General features: G+C 38.2%; 1 pseudogene; it reads right to left on the bottom strand.

Annotated features, from left to right (window-relative positions):
• LOC101100424 overlaps window positions 1-8,985 on the bottom strand; it is a 35,448-nt pseudogene extending 26,463 nt beyond the window's left edge.
• Between the last annotated feature and the right edge of the window lie 7,945 nt (window positions 8,986-16,930).

The raw sequence follows: 16,930 nt of genomic DNA, 5'->3' as shown, positions 1-16,930 counted from the left end.
CTTTTGGTTTCCCTGGAGCTCCTTCCAGTGCATTGAATGTGGGGAGAAGCTTGGAGTCCAAAAGATTTGGCACCATCCATTGGAAAATGTAAGAAGCAGAGAAAAAAAATTAATGAGTTGCCAAATCCTTAATTGCATCCTCCCTCTTTGACATCTTAATCCATTTAGAGATTTTAACAAGAGATATGCTGGCCATATGGTTCATTTGATTCTTGCCTCAAGGCTGAATAGTAATCTGCCTTTGTTACCCATATGCATACTCAGTTTTATCTTTTTTAGCCATTAGGGATGAGAAAGTTTCTGAACTTCCCCATCTCTTTTCATTTTTGCTTGTAACATGGCAAATTCCTTTCTAAGGCTTGTCTCTCTTTTAAATGTCCTTGTAAAATTGCAGCCAATATTAACCAACATATATGAATATTCTGTTTCCTAGTCTTATTTTTTTCTGGAGCTGCAAATTCACTGCATTATCTTCATTCTAAGTGATGGCAGGTGAAACTTTTACCATATAGAGTATGTTTTCTGACCAAAATGGAATAAATCTATCAGTCAGTAACAGAAAGACAACAGGAATATCTACAAACACAAATGGAAATTACACAGTGCTCTTTAAACAATCCTTGAGTCAAAGGAATTAAGAAATACATAGAAATAAATGAAAATAATATATAACCTATCAAAATTTGTGGGATGCAGCTGAAGCTGTGCTGAGAGGGAAATTTATAGCACTAAACATTTGCATGAGAAAAGAGGAAAAGCCTCACAATAATCTCAATTTCTACTGAAAGAACTAGGAAAAGAAAAGAAAAGAAAAAAACCCTAAAGCAAGTAGTAGGGAAAAAAGAATAAAAACAAGAATAGAAATCAAGAACTAAAACTAAACACTGACTCTTTAAAAAAATATATGATAAATTTTATACATCTCTAGTAAAAGTGACAGAGATAGAAGACACAAATCACCAATATCAGAAGTGAATCAAAGGATATTAGTACAGATCTTATAGCCATTAAGGGGATAATGAGAGCAAACTACAAATTTATATTCATAAATTCAATAACTTAAATGATCAATTCCTTAAAATCTACAAACTACTCAAAGTCAATCAAGATGAAATCAATGATTAGAATAATCCTATAACCATTAATGAAGCTGAATTTGTAATTTAAAAACTCCTTAAGAAAAATTCTTCATGCCCACAGGATTTCCCTGGAGAATCTTAACAAATGTTTAAGGAAGAGTTAACAATAGAACTGCATTTCCACCATCTTGGAGCCTGTGGAGGCCTGCTGGGAACAGGACTCCTAAAATGACAAATATGTCTGGAAGGCTATGGTCCAAGGCCATTTTTGCTGGCTGTCCTTGGGGTCTCCAGATCCAGAGGGAGCACATGGCTCTTAAAATTGAAGGTGTTTATACTCGAGATTAAACTGAATTCTATCCAGGCAAGAGATGCGCTTCTGTGTACAAAGCAAAGAGCAACACAGTGACTCCTGGTGGCAAATCAAACAAAAGCAGGGTAATCTGGGGAAAAGTAGCTTATGCTCATGGAAACAGTGGTTTGGTTCAAGCTATTTCTGAAGCAACCTCCCTGCCATTGGTCACAGAATCAGTGTGATGCTGTACCCCTCACGGATTTAAATTTACTGAAAAGTAAATAAATAAAAGTGTAGATTTGTTCTTTTGTTAAAAAAAAAAAGAGAGGTAACAATAGAAAATCGAAGAGAAAGGAACATCCCCCATTTGTGAGGCCAGTAATCCCCTCATTTGATTCAATGCAAATATCTGCGTTGATATTTAATCAGTGTGAGTGAATCCAGTACCTTACAGAGATTTAGGGCCCTGGCTCTGGAGACAGATTGCCTGGGTCCAAATTTCAGTTCTGCTGTCTTAGCTGTTTCCTTGGGGAGTTATGTAACTGGTCTGATTTCGTTGACCTTATCTCTTCAGTAGTGATTGACAGTAGTAGCTCCGTATACAAACTTTGTAAAGATTCAGTGGGTTAAACATGTAAACTCTTACAGGCTCTTCATTATCAAATGATCAAGTGGTATTATCTTTTTTTTTTTCCTTCGAATTATTCTCTTCAGTGTTCTCAGTTGATATTCATTATGGTAGAGTTTCATTCCAGTATTATAGTCTCTTGCCAATTGCTGCAAACTCCTACATTTTAACATTTTTTTTTATGGTGTCCCAGAGTTCTCACATCTGGTTTGGCAACTTAGACTTTTTAAAATCTTTGTGGTCTCATTGTGCAAACACTCTAAAATATATACGATTCATGTAAATACAGCCTGTCTCTTACAGTCAGCATCTGTAAGTGAACATCAGGAATGAAATTTATAAGATTAACGGATGCTAGAGATTTTGCTGCCTGGAATGATAACATGAAAGGTATGCCTAGCAGCACGTTGGGGAAATATATCAAAGGGTTTTATATTTCTAGATTATAAATGGTAACTTTTATTTGAAAATTTCTAAGAGCCTCCTCTCTCATGTTTGAATTTTTCATGTAATTCTACTTCATCTGATGTTAATAGGCTCTTCCTTGCTTCCTCGTTCTTTGCATTCATGTTGCATATCTTTGCTCAACTTACTTTTCACCTGTATAAACTATTTTATTTTGATTGAGTCTTTTAGTCTTTTATTTAACCTCGGTTAGATCCTTCTTTCTGGTTTTCTGTAATTAGAACCTCTTTGATTCTGATCATGTCAACACTCTAAATATATATATATATATATATATATATATATATATATATATGATTCATGTACATGTGCTTACGTGAATTCCAAACCTCTGGTCCCTCTCCTTCCCATTTTCCTTCAGAGTATATCTCACCTCCATCACCCAAAGATAACTAACCAAGAAACTCCTCATGATCTGGTACCAAAACTTCAAAAAGAACTGCCTCCACGGGGATTTTTCCTACTTTTTTCTCCTCCAATGAAGGAAGTGCCTTTCCTCCCACATAAGCTTATTTCCTTTCGCTCTACCTTTGACTCCTCTCTGTGAGCCTATGCGTTTAATCAACTACCAAGTCCTCTGGATTCTACTTCCCAGTTTTGTCCAATTATATTGACTGCCACACTTTTCCCAGCTGGTATCACATGGCAATAGATATGTGGTCACCTGTCTGGTCTGCCATTCTATTCTTGCTCCTTTCCAATTCCCCATGAAGCAGCTGAGGTGATTTTTCACAAGTGTAATTCTGATTATATCACTCAATGTTTTCAATGGCTTCCCAGCACCCTCAGGAAAGTCTAACCAGCTTAGAATATGTTACAAATCTTACCTTGCCAATCGTCCATTGCAACTGTGCTCAAAATATAATGATCTGATGATGGGTAAAAATTATTTATCTGGGCATCTAAATACTCAAAGTTGTATAAGGGGTAAGTAAATGGACAGATGGATGGATTGTGGCAGTGGGGCTGTGGAATTGTGTTTATGCATACATAGTTTATAAAGTGATTTACCTATAGAGATGGTCTTGTTTACACTTCATAATTAAGTCAAGTTAACTCAAAAAGATGAACTGAATCAGAGAAAAAAAAATACATACTTCCAGCAACATGTTAAATTGTTTTTGCTTACCCCATTTAGCAAGCCAAACGCCATCAACTTTGGGACTTTCACTGATAAGCCAAATATTACAATGATTTATTTCATAAGTACTTTTGAAGTTATTTGCAAATATTCCACAAACAGCTTTCCTTTTTCTTCTTTTAGCTGGTTAAAAGCCATAAACAACTGCTTTGTATTTGTCATAATTAATATATCTTAGAAATATGTGTGTATCTCATTTCCAATGCAGTGTACATAAATCTCTGAGTCAGACATGCCACTTTTAATGAAACACCATTCATTTTTCTGTCTGTGAAGAAATTTTCATCTGGGGAGATGTTATGTCAAAAGGGCATTTTCATCCAAAAGCTTGCAATATTAGACTGATAAAATTTATTTCCTTCTTTCTTAAATTCTTTGTCTCATGCTATTCTCAGACACTGATTCTCTGGGCACATATTGTCATGGTTCCACACTAGAAAATTATTAAGTAAAATTCTTGAGAGGCATTAACCCTTTAATCTTCTCTCTTTAATTAGTTAAGAGCATGATAACATTACATTGTTCTTGACCCAAAACTCCTGAAAGAAAAATCAAAATAATTTATTTTGAAATGGCTATATGTAGATATTATGATTATTATTATAAAATAATCCCTAGAGAATAGATGATATAAGTTGAAATCACCACTGGCTATTTATGGTATAACAAATTATTCCTGTAAACCTACAGATTGTCTTAAGAATGCTTCCATATAATCATGAGTCAATGCAACATACAGAGATCCTCTTTATTTTCTTAAAAATATGTATTGATTTTTAAAAATGATTATTTATTTTGAGCACAAAGGAGAGGGAGAGAGAGAATCCCACTCACGCAAGCTCTGTGGCACAGAGCCTGACTCAGGGCTCGATCTCACAACCATGAGATCATGACCTGAACTGGAATGGAGTCAGATGCTCAATTATCCCATAATTGTTCTCCACCCCCTCATAGCTGCTTCTTCATGACCTACACAAGTGAGGATTCCACCAGATGGGGGAGGCTTGCTTTTGCCATTCTCAGAGGTTACCAGTATTTACTACTAAGCATTCTAGAGATACTTAATAGATGCCTGTCTGTACATTGGGTGCATTTAGCTAGTGCCAAACACCCCGGTGTATTCCTGAGCATTAACTTATCATGAATGTGCAGGAAGCAAAGATCAATTAAAAAATCATTAAACGCATGGAGGGAAAAGCACAAATATATTAAGAATAAAAAAAAATATAGTAACATGAAAAGTCAGTTAAAAAAGCGGTATGTCTTTCCCAATTTCAAGTTTAGTGTCATAAAATTGGAAGCCTAACTAACACAAATAATGTAAACTATCGAATTGACTCAAGAAGTAGAAAATCTCAGAGGATTTACCATTTGGGAGAAAAATAAAAATATTCTATAAAATCTAATCCCCTGGCTCCAAAATACCTAAAATGTAGTTTTACGGGTAATTTCTTTTAAGTTTTGCAAAAAACCCAAATAATCTCCTGTTCTGTAAGCTTTTCCAAAAATGGGATTCTGAGAATGCCTGGAGAATCCAACACAAAGAAATCTGATACTCTGGGTATCTGAATAGATTAAGGAATTTTATAATCTCTTAGCAAATATTTGTTGACTGATAGATTAGATGCAGAATTTTGCCAAACAGGAGAGTATAAAAAAAAAATGTAATGAACACCCAGACCTCCCTGATGGAAAGATGGACAAAAAATAATGATGTTATGGTTCAAAATCATAAATGAGTAAACACCAACATGATTCCTATAGAGCATACATAAAATAGGAACTCAGAAACAGAGGAGATTGATACAGATCTAAAGGTGATTTGGGGCTGCACCATTTGACATTTCTCTGTAAGAGTAAAAAAGATCCATATTTCCTACCCTAATAATCCACAGTTGGGGAAAGGTACACAACTTTATGCCCATACGGCGTAGCTGTGAATACATATGTGAAGCTTTGTAGCATAATAGAGATAATGCAAAAGAAAAAAAGAAAAAGTAGTAGAGCACATTTTAAGAGCATGGTCTGGTAACCACTGACAATATTGTAAATTAAGCAATAAGGATGTCTTTGCTGACTTTAGCCCTGTTATTTGTTACTTTGTCAATACCTGCCATTTAGTGACCAGAGGAAGCCTCCCGGACATCCAATTCTCCACTGGTTGTTGACATGTTAGTTTAAATTTAGTCACTGTGTAATGTCCTATGGGGTTTAGTTCTACCTAGGAAATGAAAGATTTTGTCCCTTACCAAAGTAGCATTAATGTCAGAAATTAGGTAAGAGACATTTTTGGAAACATTTAGAGGAGCTCTAAGGATAGACATTTCTATCCTAATGCACATGGCACATGGACCTCTTCTGCCCGGGGGCGAGGAGGCGGGGATTAGTAGTCGTAACAGCTTAGACTCTGGGCCAAATGGCCTTGCGTTCCAATTCTGACTCCATTGTTCATTAGCCGTGTGAACTTGGGCATTCTTAACATCTTTGTGTCTTAGTTTCCTCATCTGGAAAATGTGGTAAATAATAATAACTGCAATATAGTTTGTATTTCGGTCTTGTGAGGATTCAGTGAGGTAATCTAAGCATATAAAATGCTTAGAACGAATCCTGGCCTACTCTAAACCCTTACGAAGGATTAAACAGTGGTACTCCTAGGGGTAGCACCAGTAACGCTAATAAAACATTGCTGTTCGCATATAGCACAAATAGTAGTAATCGCCATCCTTGCACGTTCTCTGTATCCCTGACAGACATCCCAGAAGTGGTTCTGATAGGACGAGGTCAAACTTTGATGAAGCTTTAGTGCTTTGTACCCACACAACCTCCTCATTGCCCTACCATCATTGATGCTCCTGAAAATGCTCGTTGAGAAGCATGTGCCTCTGGAGTTGCTTCAGTGGGCACCTGAGGATTTCATTAACACACGCTGATGGCATGGCCCCTAAGGAATAACAACTTCAGTGCATCACCAGTTGCAGGAAGTGCCTGGATGGCCTCATCCGGCCTCATCAGACCAGCTGCCCTGGACACCAGAGAAACCCCACTCTTCCTTTAAAGAGGCATGTTTCTTTGCACATTGCAGTCTGGCCTGAGACAAGAGAGCCGCCAAGCCTGCCTCTTCTGATTTGATGTCACCACGTGGCAGGGAAGATGGAGCGCAAAGGTGGCATAAAATGCCTGAGTTGAGGGCAGCCAGCTGTTTATTGCTACATTATCTGCTTCCGAAAAAGACACTGCAGAGCTGCTGCTCCCCCATTTCCCCGCAGATAAAACTTGATGAGATATTAACATTTAGATTACAGCACTCTTTATTTTTATTCTGTTCTAGAGGCTTTGAAATGCATTGGACTGTTTCAAACTGCCTTCTGGGGAAGCTTAATAACACCTCCAGCTTTTCTGTGGGTCTTTTTCAACCAGGGAACCTGCTGTCACTCCATAAGCCCACCAAAGGGCATTTCAGTGATCGCTGAAGCCCCAGGCTCTTGTTTGTCTAAATATCCCCAGCAGACTAACATTCCAGGTACATCAGCCTGACAACTTAAACCAAATAGAAGGCAAAATCTTAACTCCTCTGAACTGATGAATTCCCTGGGTGTTTAAGCCTTTGCCTGACTATTGTTTCCTTCCTGTCTATGTATCTGCACAAGATGGTCTTTTAATTAGCAGGTTGGAGGGAATGGAGCTGCCTTGTCATTGGGCCAGTTGAGGCCTGTTTTCTGTTAACAGTAAGTGGAGAATAGTGTTTTTCTTCCAAAAAACCTAACGCCCTTGCCTACCACCACTATGACCACACCCTGCCCTGCATGCCCAGCCCCCTTTAAGTCTTAAGACCTAGTTCAAATACTGTTTCTTTTTTGTAGCTTTTCCTAACACTTCTTCCCCTCCATCGTTCTCTGAACTCTCACAGAATGAACTGCCCCTCTCTTCCTTCTCATAGAATCGCATGTGTAACTCTGATAGAGTTTGTATCTGTTAGTTTAGTTTGTATTAGTTTCTGTCCTACCTGCTAGTCAGTTATTTTATGCATATTTGTACCATTTGGTACTGCAGGGCTGGTAAGAGACCACCATTTGAATTGCTTGCTGAATTAACTTGAACCACAATAATAGATTTCATATGGAAAAATAGGTAGAGTTTTAAAATACGTAAATATCCTTCTGGTCTATACTGCATGAGTAAAAAACTCTCCTGAATAAATCACCAACCATTGATTTAGTTACGTTAATATAATAACAGCTATCATTTATTGTTACTTGAGTCAGGCACTGTCATAGCTATTTATCACAACCCTATGTAAACTATGTATAATTACGTCTATCTTAAAAATAAGGAAACTGAGGCTCAGAAAAGCAAAATAATATCTGTGAGCTCATGAAGTTTAGTCAGTGTATTAGAGTTCTCTAGGGAAACAGAACCAATAGGATCTCCCTCCCTAATTATCTATTGAGACAGAGAAAGAAAAAGGTTGATATAAGAAATTCCATCATCTATTTATTTATCAAGATACACAGAGAAGAAGACAGACTGATCTAAGGAATTGGTTCATGTGATTTTGGGGGCTGGCAAGTCTGAAATCTGTAGACAAGCTGACAGGCTGGAAATTCAGGATAAGAAGTGATGTTGAAGTCTTGAATCTGAATTCCACAAGGTAGGAGGCTAGAAATTCAAGGTAGTGTTTCTATGTTGCAGTCTTTAAAAAAAAATTTTTTTTAATGTTTGGGGTTTTTTTTGAGAAAGAATGACAGAGAGAGAGAGCAGAGGAAGGGCAGAGAGAGAGGGAGACACAGAATCCGAGGTCTGAGCTGTCAGTACTGAGCCTGACACAGGGCTCGAACTCAGACAATGAGATCATGACCTGAGCTGAAGTCGGATGCTTAACCAGGTGAACCGCCCAGGGGCCCTATCTATGTTGCAGTCTTGAGGAGAATTTCTCCTTCTGTAAATCTCCATCTTTGCTCTTGTGGTCTTCAACTGATCAAACGAGGCCCACCAACACTATGGAGGGTAATTTGCTTTACTCAAAATCTGCTGATTTAAATTTTATTCACAGTTTTATTTACAGCAATATCTGACTGGTATTTGACCAAAAACATAGATGTCTGAAGAATTAATTCTCTATCCACAGTGTCATCACCTTCCAGATGTTTGTCTAGCTGTCCATGGGCTCTGTTTAGCTCTTTTTCTCGCTGCTAAGCCATGTGCCATGAGAGCTTGGCTTTTACATTATGAACTCTCCAACTTTTTAACCTACTGGGCCTACTTTCTCCCTACTTTGGTTTTCCTCTTAGTTATCCTATTTACTTAACTCCTCTAAAGTCTACCATATCTCACTCTCGACACGTTTGCTAGTTGTCCCCAATTCTGGACGGTGGGCCATAACGCAAAGTAGATGACAGTGTGTAGATGGCGTGTTCAGAGTTCTGAGAACTGAAATGCAAGCTATTGTATATTCTCTTGTGTCATTTTCAGTAGTGTTGTGCTCATCTTCCTGGGGAGAGTGATGTTAAGATGCAGATGCTGGTCATATTATTTAGCACTGCACAAGGAAACTATTTCGTGGCAGCAAATAAATCTTAAGTCCTTTAGGAACTTGTAGAACGGATGTTTAAAAATCAAGTAAGGTTATGAATTTGAAAGCCCTTTGAAGTGGGTAAAATGATTTTAAAAATATTGGTTATTTACCCTCGAGAAAGTCGAGATAGAAGGAACATACTTACACATCATAAAAGCCATTTATGAAAAGCCCACAGCTAATATCCTCAATGGGGAAAAACTGAGAGCTTTCCCCCTGAGATCAGCAACACGACAGGGATGTCCACTGTCACCGCTGTTGTTTAACATAGTGTTGGAAGTTCTAGCATCTGCAATCAGACAACAAAAGGAAATCAAAGGCATCCAAATGGCAAAGATGAAGTCAAGCTTTCACTTTTTGCAGATGACGTGATAATATACATGGACTCCACCAAAAGTCTGCTAGAACTGATACAGGAATTCAGCAAAGTCGCAGGATACAAAATCAATGTACAGAAATCAGTTGCATTCTTATACACTAATAATGAAGCAACAGAAAGACAAATAAAGAAACTGATCCCATTCACAGTTGCACCAAGAAGCATAAAATACCTAGGAATAAATCTAACCAAAGATGTATAAGATCTGTATGCTGAAAACTATAGAAAGCTTATGAAGGAAATTGAAGAAGATATAAAGAAATGGAAAAACATTCCGTGCTCATGGGTTGGAAGAATAAATATTGTTAAAATGTCAATACTACCTAAAGCAATCTACACATTCAATGCAATCCCAATCAAAATTGCACCAGCATTCTTCTTGAAGCTAGAACAAGCGATCCTAAAATTCATATGGAACCACAAAAGGCCCCGAATAGCCAAAGTAGTTTTGAAGAAGAAGACCAAAGCAGGAGGCATCACAATCCCAGACTTTAGCCTCTACTACAAAGCTGTAATCATCAAGACAGCATGGTATTGGCACAAAAACAGACACATAGACCAATGGAATAGAATAGAAACCCCAGAACTAGACCCATAAAAGTATGGCCAACTAATCTTTGACAAAGCAGGAAAGAACATCCAATGGAAAAAAGACAGCCTCTTGAACAAATGGTGCTGGGAGAACTGGACAGCAACATGCAGAAGGTTGAAACTAGACCACTTCCTCACACCATTCACAAAAATAAACTCAAAATGGATAAAGGACCTGAATGTAGACAGGAAACCATCAAAACCCTAGAGGAGAAAGCAGGAAAAGACCTCTCTGACCTCAGCTGCAGCAATTTCTTACTTGACACATCCCCAAAGGCAAGGGAATTAAAAGCAAAAATGAAATATTGGGACCTCATGAAGATAAAAAGCTTCTGCACAGCAAAGGAAACAATCAACAAAACTAAAAGGCAACCAACGGAATGGGAAAAGATATTCGCAAATGACATATCGGACAAAGGGCTAGTATCCAAAATCTGTAAAGAGCTCACCAAACTCCACACCCAAAAAACAAATAATTCAGCGAAGAAATGGGCAGAAAACATGAATAGACACTTCTCTAAAGAAGACATCCAGATGGCCAACAGGCACATGAAAAGATGCTCAACATCACTCCTCTTCAGGGAAATACAAATCAAAACCACACTGAGATATCACCTCATGCTAGTCAGAGTGGCCAAAATGAACAAATCAGGAGACTATAGATGCTGGAGAGGATGTGGAGAAACGGGAACCCTCTTGCACTGTTGGTGGGAATGCAAACTGGTGCAGCCACTCTGGAAAACAGTGTGGAGGTTCCTCAAAAAATTAAAAATAGACCTACCCTATGACCCAGCAGTAGCACTGCTAGGAATTTACCCAAGGGATACAGGAGTATTGATGCACAGGGGCACTTGTACCCCAATGTTTATAGCAGCACTCTCAACAATAGCCAAATTATGGAAAGAGCCTAAGTGTCCATCAACTGATGAATGGATAAAGAAATTGTGGTTTATATACACAATGGAATACTACGTGGCAATGAGAAAGAATAAAATATGGCCCTTTGTAGCAACGTGGATGGAACTGGAGAGTGTGATGCTAAGTGAAATAAGCCATACAGAGAAAGACAGATCCCATATGTTTTCACTCTTATGTGGATCATGAGAAACTTAACAGAAACCCATGGGGGAGGGGAAGGGAAAAAAAAAGAGGTTAGAGTGGGAGAGAGCCAAAGCATAAGAGACTCTTAAAAACTGAGAACAAACTGAGGGTTGATGGGGGGTGGGAGGGAGGCAAGGGTAGGTGATGGGCATTGAAGAGGGCACCTTTTGGGATGAGCACTGGGTGTTGTATGGAAACCAATTTGACAATAATTTTCATATATTAAAAATATATATTGGTTATTTAAACTCTTGGCTCTTCTGTGAGTTCTCCTTCTCTCTCCTACTTGGTAGATTATATAAACTAAAGGAGAATTAATTGTGGACAGAAATTGCTTCTTATGTAAGAGACATGTAATTTAATGATTATGTGTTCAGATTTTGAGGGCCAATCTTCCTGAACTTGAAGCCCAGACTACATCTGTTATTTGCCAGATGTATGGCCATGGATGGGCCATTTATCTTCTTTGCTTGGGTGTCCTCATTTTTAAAACAGTCATAAAATGGTATCTATCTCTTAGGGCTGTTGCAAAGAATAAATGCATTACTCTAAGGACCACACTTAGGAGAGTACCTGGCATGCTCCAAGCACCATTATTATTCTAGTTGTCCCATTCACAAGGACTTGCTCTATCAATATGAGTCCCTCACTCTATGTTTTATATTGATTCTATTGACATGATTTAAACTCTTTTGACCTTTGTACCAAGCATCCAAGCTTTGACCCTATCACAATCAGCCCTTAGTAGCAAGAAGACTTGGGAAATATGAGTCTTTAAAGGCTACTCAGCAATCAGAGATGGAAATGAAGTAATTAATTCTCAAAGTTATTGAGAAGGTTGCATTAAGGAAATATGGATTCAATAGTGCAGTAATGGTTCCCTTCCATATTTCCTGATGACAGAGCAAACTCAGCCTTGTTTTTTAGGCTTGTTTTTGCATCTGAGGTTATGGGCACTGAAATTCTGATGCAGGTGTGACAGGTAAAGCTGTTTATGTACATTGCTGAAAGCATTATCCTTCAAGTTACTGAAATGACAGGTACTCTTTTTAGGTTTTTTTGAGGGGTTGGTTTGTATGCATTTAAAAAAATATCTTTATTGAGAAACAATTCACATGTCAAAAAATTTACCCATTTGGAGTATGTGTTTTAGTGGATTTTAGTATTTTAAAGGACTTGTGCAACCATCACAACTAATTCCAGAACACTTCCGTCACCCCCCAAAGTAACTCCGTAGCAGACCCTTCCTACTCTCCTCCATCCCTCCCTCTATAAACCTAGTCTTTCTGTTTCTATGTAATTGTCTATTCTAGACATTTCATGTAATTGGAATCATACAATATGTGGTCTTTTAACTTCTTTAGCCTAATATTTTTCAGGTTCATCCATGTTATACCATGCATCAGTATTTCATTCCTTGTTATTGCTGAGTAACAATCCATTTTATGGGCATACCACATTTTATTGATCTGCTCATCAGTTGGTGGAAATTAGAGTTGTTTCCCCTATTTGACTCGTATGAATGCTGCTCCTATGGTCACTTGCATGCATTTTTGTGTATGTGGACATATGTTTTCATTTCTTTTGGAGAAATTCCTAGCAGTGGAATTTATGTGGATTTTTAAACCAGCATTAAGATGACTGCTGAATTATTTTTGTGAAGGAATACATCTAAAGAGCTTTATACTGAATAGAAATATCAGCATGGGAAGAAAAGTCTTACTCTTAGGTTGCAAGATATATTCAAATAGTTATCTCAGTTGCTCCTACCACTGTCTTCTGAAGAAACAACCAAAAATTCCCATTTTACAGAGGAGATAAAAGCACTGTGTTAAGAAATGTGGCTAAAATCACATATTAGTCAAATGTGAGAGAAAGAAGAACCCTTATGTCTGTGTTCTTTCCAAAAATTCTAACTGCTGCTTTATAGGATATTATTGAGTTTCTACAATTGTAGAAAATTTTAAAAGATGGTGATTAAGATATTTTTATAAGATCAGACTAGTTATATAGCAAATTCACTTTTTAATGGATGAATGCAGAACTTACTCTCTGTACTCTGACATTTGGGCTACTGAGTGATTCTAGATAAAATGATAACATAATATACCATGGGCCACATTTAGTTTTTCAACCTGAGTTGGGCCCTCAGAACCACTCTTCATTTTTTGTGTGCTTGATCAGTCTCTACTCTGAGGATGTCCCTGGCTGTCAGGGACAGTGGTCATATCACATCTGATGTCTCCAGCTGGATTCCTGCAGACACTGCTTCATACATTTTTCACTCTCCGGTGGCCACTAGAATGACTTGTACACCAAGGGTGCTCAGTATGTAGTTTCTGTTGAGGATTGTTGACTTCGTACTTTCCTACTTACAGTGTAAAGGGACCTGATCAAATTCTTAGCAAGAAGACTTCTGTTTGCTCTTTACTAGGCATTTAATACAGATGGTATTTTGATTACGTATGTCAGCATGTTGAATTACCAAAATACTTATATGCTTTATTAATATATATACCATAGTCAAAGATGAATATATTTTTTAAAATGTTTATTCATTTATTTTGAGAGAGAGCATGAGCTGAGTATGAGTTGGGGGAGGAGCAGAGAGAGAGGGAGACAGAGTATCCCAGGCTTGAAGTCACAATGGTGAGATCAAGACCTGAACTGACTGAGCCACCCAGGCACCCCCAAAGCTGAACATTTCATACTCATTATTATTGGTAATAATTGATAAAGAGAACCATTAGTGCACTGATTCTCTTTTTCTCCCCCCCCCCCCTTTTGGGGAGTTAGCTGTACTCACAGCCAACCTAGCACTGGACTCTGATCCTGGTATTTTCCTCACTTTTTCCAAAAAGGATCTGATGGTCCATGACCCAATTTTAGTTTTCTTACTGATTTTGGTAGGCTATGAGAATTACTACCTAACTTTGACTTTGACCTGAAAATAGTGAGCATTTGAGTGTTTGGAAATGTGTCCAACACAAGCTAAACGTGCCAGGGATTCCTGTGGAGCTGAAAGTGAGAAGAGCAGTTGTACCCATTGCCCTGAGTTTTCTGTCTCTCGGAGTTACATTTATTCACACCCTTTATCCGCAGGATTTTATCTGTTCTGGAAGATGAGTTGAATATGACTGAGACAAGCATGAGGGTGGTGAGGAAGGGAGTAGAATGCAAGTAAAGCACCCAGCCTAGCCGACCTCCTGTTTTATTTCATAGTACCTTGTTTGACTCATGACCAAACACTTTGATCCTTAAGATAGTGACCAAATCATAACAGATAGGATTAGACAGTCACCAGTCCCAAAACACCTATATGTAGCTTGAGTCACATATTTACACATAGCAGCTTATAAGAGGTTAATTTTTATATGCTGAGTTCTATGTACTTGGAAGCATTGATGTCAAAGGCATCTGGGCTGGCTTCAACAGAAATGATAAGTATGTGCAGTATAGTAAATATGTTGCTTTTGAACCAACTCCTATATTTTGATGAGTTATCATTTGCAATTATCTTGGCAACTCAAGTTACTTACAAAATTTACACTGTAGAATGTATACTGTAGAATACACAAGCTTCTTGCAAGGTCATTCAGTCTAGATATGTGCATATATAGTTAATCGGTCCATTCTTAGCTTTGCATTAAGCCTTCACATTTGACTCTTAAACATAGGGTACTGATTCCATACTCCTGCAAATCAAAATGGAGCCATGTTCTAAGGATATCACATAATTTAATGGTTGGATATTGTACTTCTTAGGCATCTTCATCCTCTGTGGCAATAAGAACTGGAAAATCTAAAGCATTCATGCATCCAATAAACAAACAAAAGAAAGGTATTTTAATGGCTGACTTAGGAAAATGAATTATATTTTTGTCCGAGAAAAAAGATGGGCAATAATGTCTGATTATATTACAAGAGTACTTTAATAGTAATCAGTTTAATACACTTCACAAGGAGGACACAATCAGATTTACTTTCTAGTAAACTTATTTGAAATTTGTTATCTCCCCCAGAGAGCACTCTTTACTATTGTCAATATGTTTTAGATAGCAAAGGTCCTCAACTACTTGAGCTTGTGACTCTATCTTATGAAAGCCCTGATATGCTCACATAAACTGTTTTGGTTCATACAGAAGAGTTCAATCTGAAAGGATACAGCCAGAGTTTACTCTTCATGGAACCAGATTTCTGCCAGTGTGATACTGCACATTTCATCAGGAACTTTGAGCAACATGGTCTTTGGGGTGTCTTTTCTCCCAAACACTGGCAGGAAAAGAATCTAAGATATAGTTGAGTACCCCTGATTTGGCAGACTGTTTATGTGGCTGGAGAAGCTTCTGTTTCTGGTATAGGTCACAGGGGTATGCTAGCCAATTACTGGATAAGGAGATGGAGGTTTCTTTTCACAGAGGGAAGGAGCTATAACATGAAGGCTGTAGCCTCTGTTTTATTAGCTCTATACATGTAAAAGAAACATGAATTAATTAACCCAGATGGTCGGAGATTTCTGATAATGGCTAGGTATGAATAAGGAAGAAAATAAGAGGAAACCGATGGAACAAAGACATGGAGTGGGAAGAAGAGAAAGCCTGTGTTTCTGACATGGAAAAAAGAAAGGTGGGGCGTGTGATGGTATTATCACGGTTACTGGGAGTTGGCCTATAAGGCCCAAATGCTATTCCTTGGGAAGTGAATATATAGGATATGAGACTTGGAGGAGGGTTTTAGGAGTCATAATGGAGCATAGATGAGTGTCAGAGCTGCCTGTGAACCACAGAGCCTGGAGCCAAAAGAGACATAAAAGGCAGCAGCCAAGGATCAAAGCTAAAACCAAGAGCCAACCCCCAAATGCAAAAAAGACATTAATCCAAAGAGGCCATGCTCAGAGGAAAAAAAAAAACCCACCCAAAACACTGAAGTCACTAAGGCTAATAAGCATGTAGGTGCAGAAGAGAATTTTCAGAGATAGAACCTGGAGGCAGTTCCTAAATGGATGGAGTATAGCTTCATGTGTTTACTATTGGGGATGGAAGGGAGGGGCTAGAAAGAGCTCCAAATACTTGGTGATTGGGTTTAAGAAGAAGAGTGCCAGGGCAGGGTGGGGCAGGAGTAGACTTCCATGATTCACAAGCTGAATGAGGGTTGAATTGGAGACACTGTGTGCACACAGATCTTAAAAGAAGCTTGATTGGGAAGGAAATGAGGAATGTGAGTAGCTAAGTGCCCAGAGAGGGATCTGTTTTGTTTTATACTCGAGGGGACCTTGTACGCTACATGGAAATGAAGAACAGTAATGAGAGAGAGGTTGATGCTATAGCAAGTTAGCAAGGGCTGATGCAGTAAGGTGGTTGACATGAAGGCCACAAGTACGAGAGAATTATCATTAGGGATGAAGCCTTCTTCCACAGAGAAGGGAGGAAAGGCTAAGTTGTTAATTCATGTCCTATGGCCTCAACTTCAGTGTAAACACCTTAAGTCCTATTAAGAGCTTATTATTATTAAGCCGGTAGGTTTTTTTTTTTTAATGTTTATTTATTTATTTTGAGAGAGAGAGAAAGCACAAGCATGAGAAGGGGAGGCTGGGGCAGGGGGAGAGAGAGAGAGAGAGAAAGAAAACCCCAAGCAGGCTCTGTGCTGTCAGTGCAGAGCCCATTGTAGGGCTTGATCCCA

The sequence above is a fragment of the Felis catus genome, chromosome D4 (genome assembly GCF_018350175.1).
Source record: "Felis catus isolate Fca126 chromosome D4, F.catus_Fca126_mat1.0, whole genome shotgun sequence".
NCBI lineage: Eukaryota > Metazoa > Chordata > Mammalia > Carnivora > Felidae > Felis > Felis catus.
This window is presented reverse-complemented; position numbering and strand designations above follow the sequence as displayed.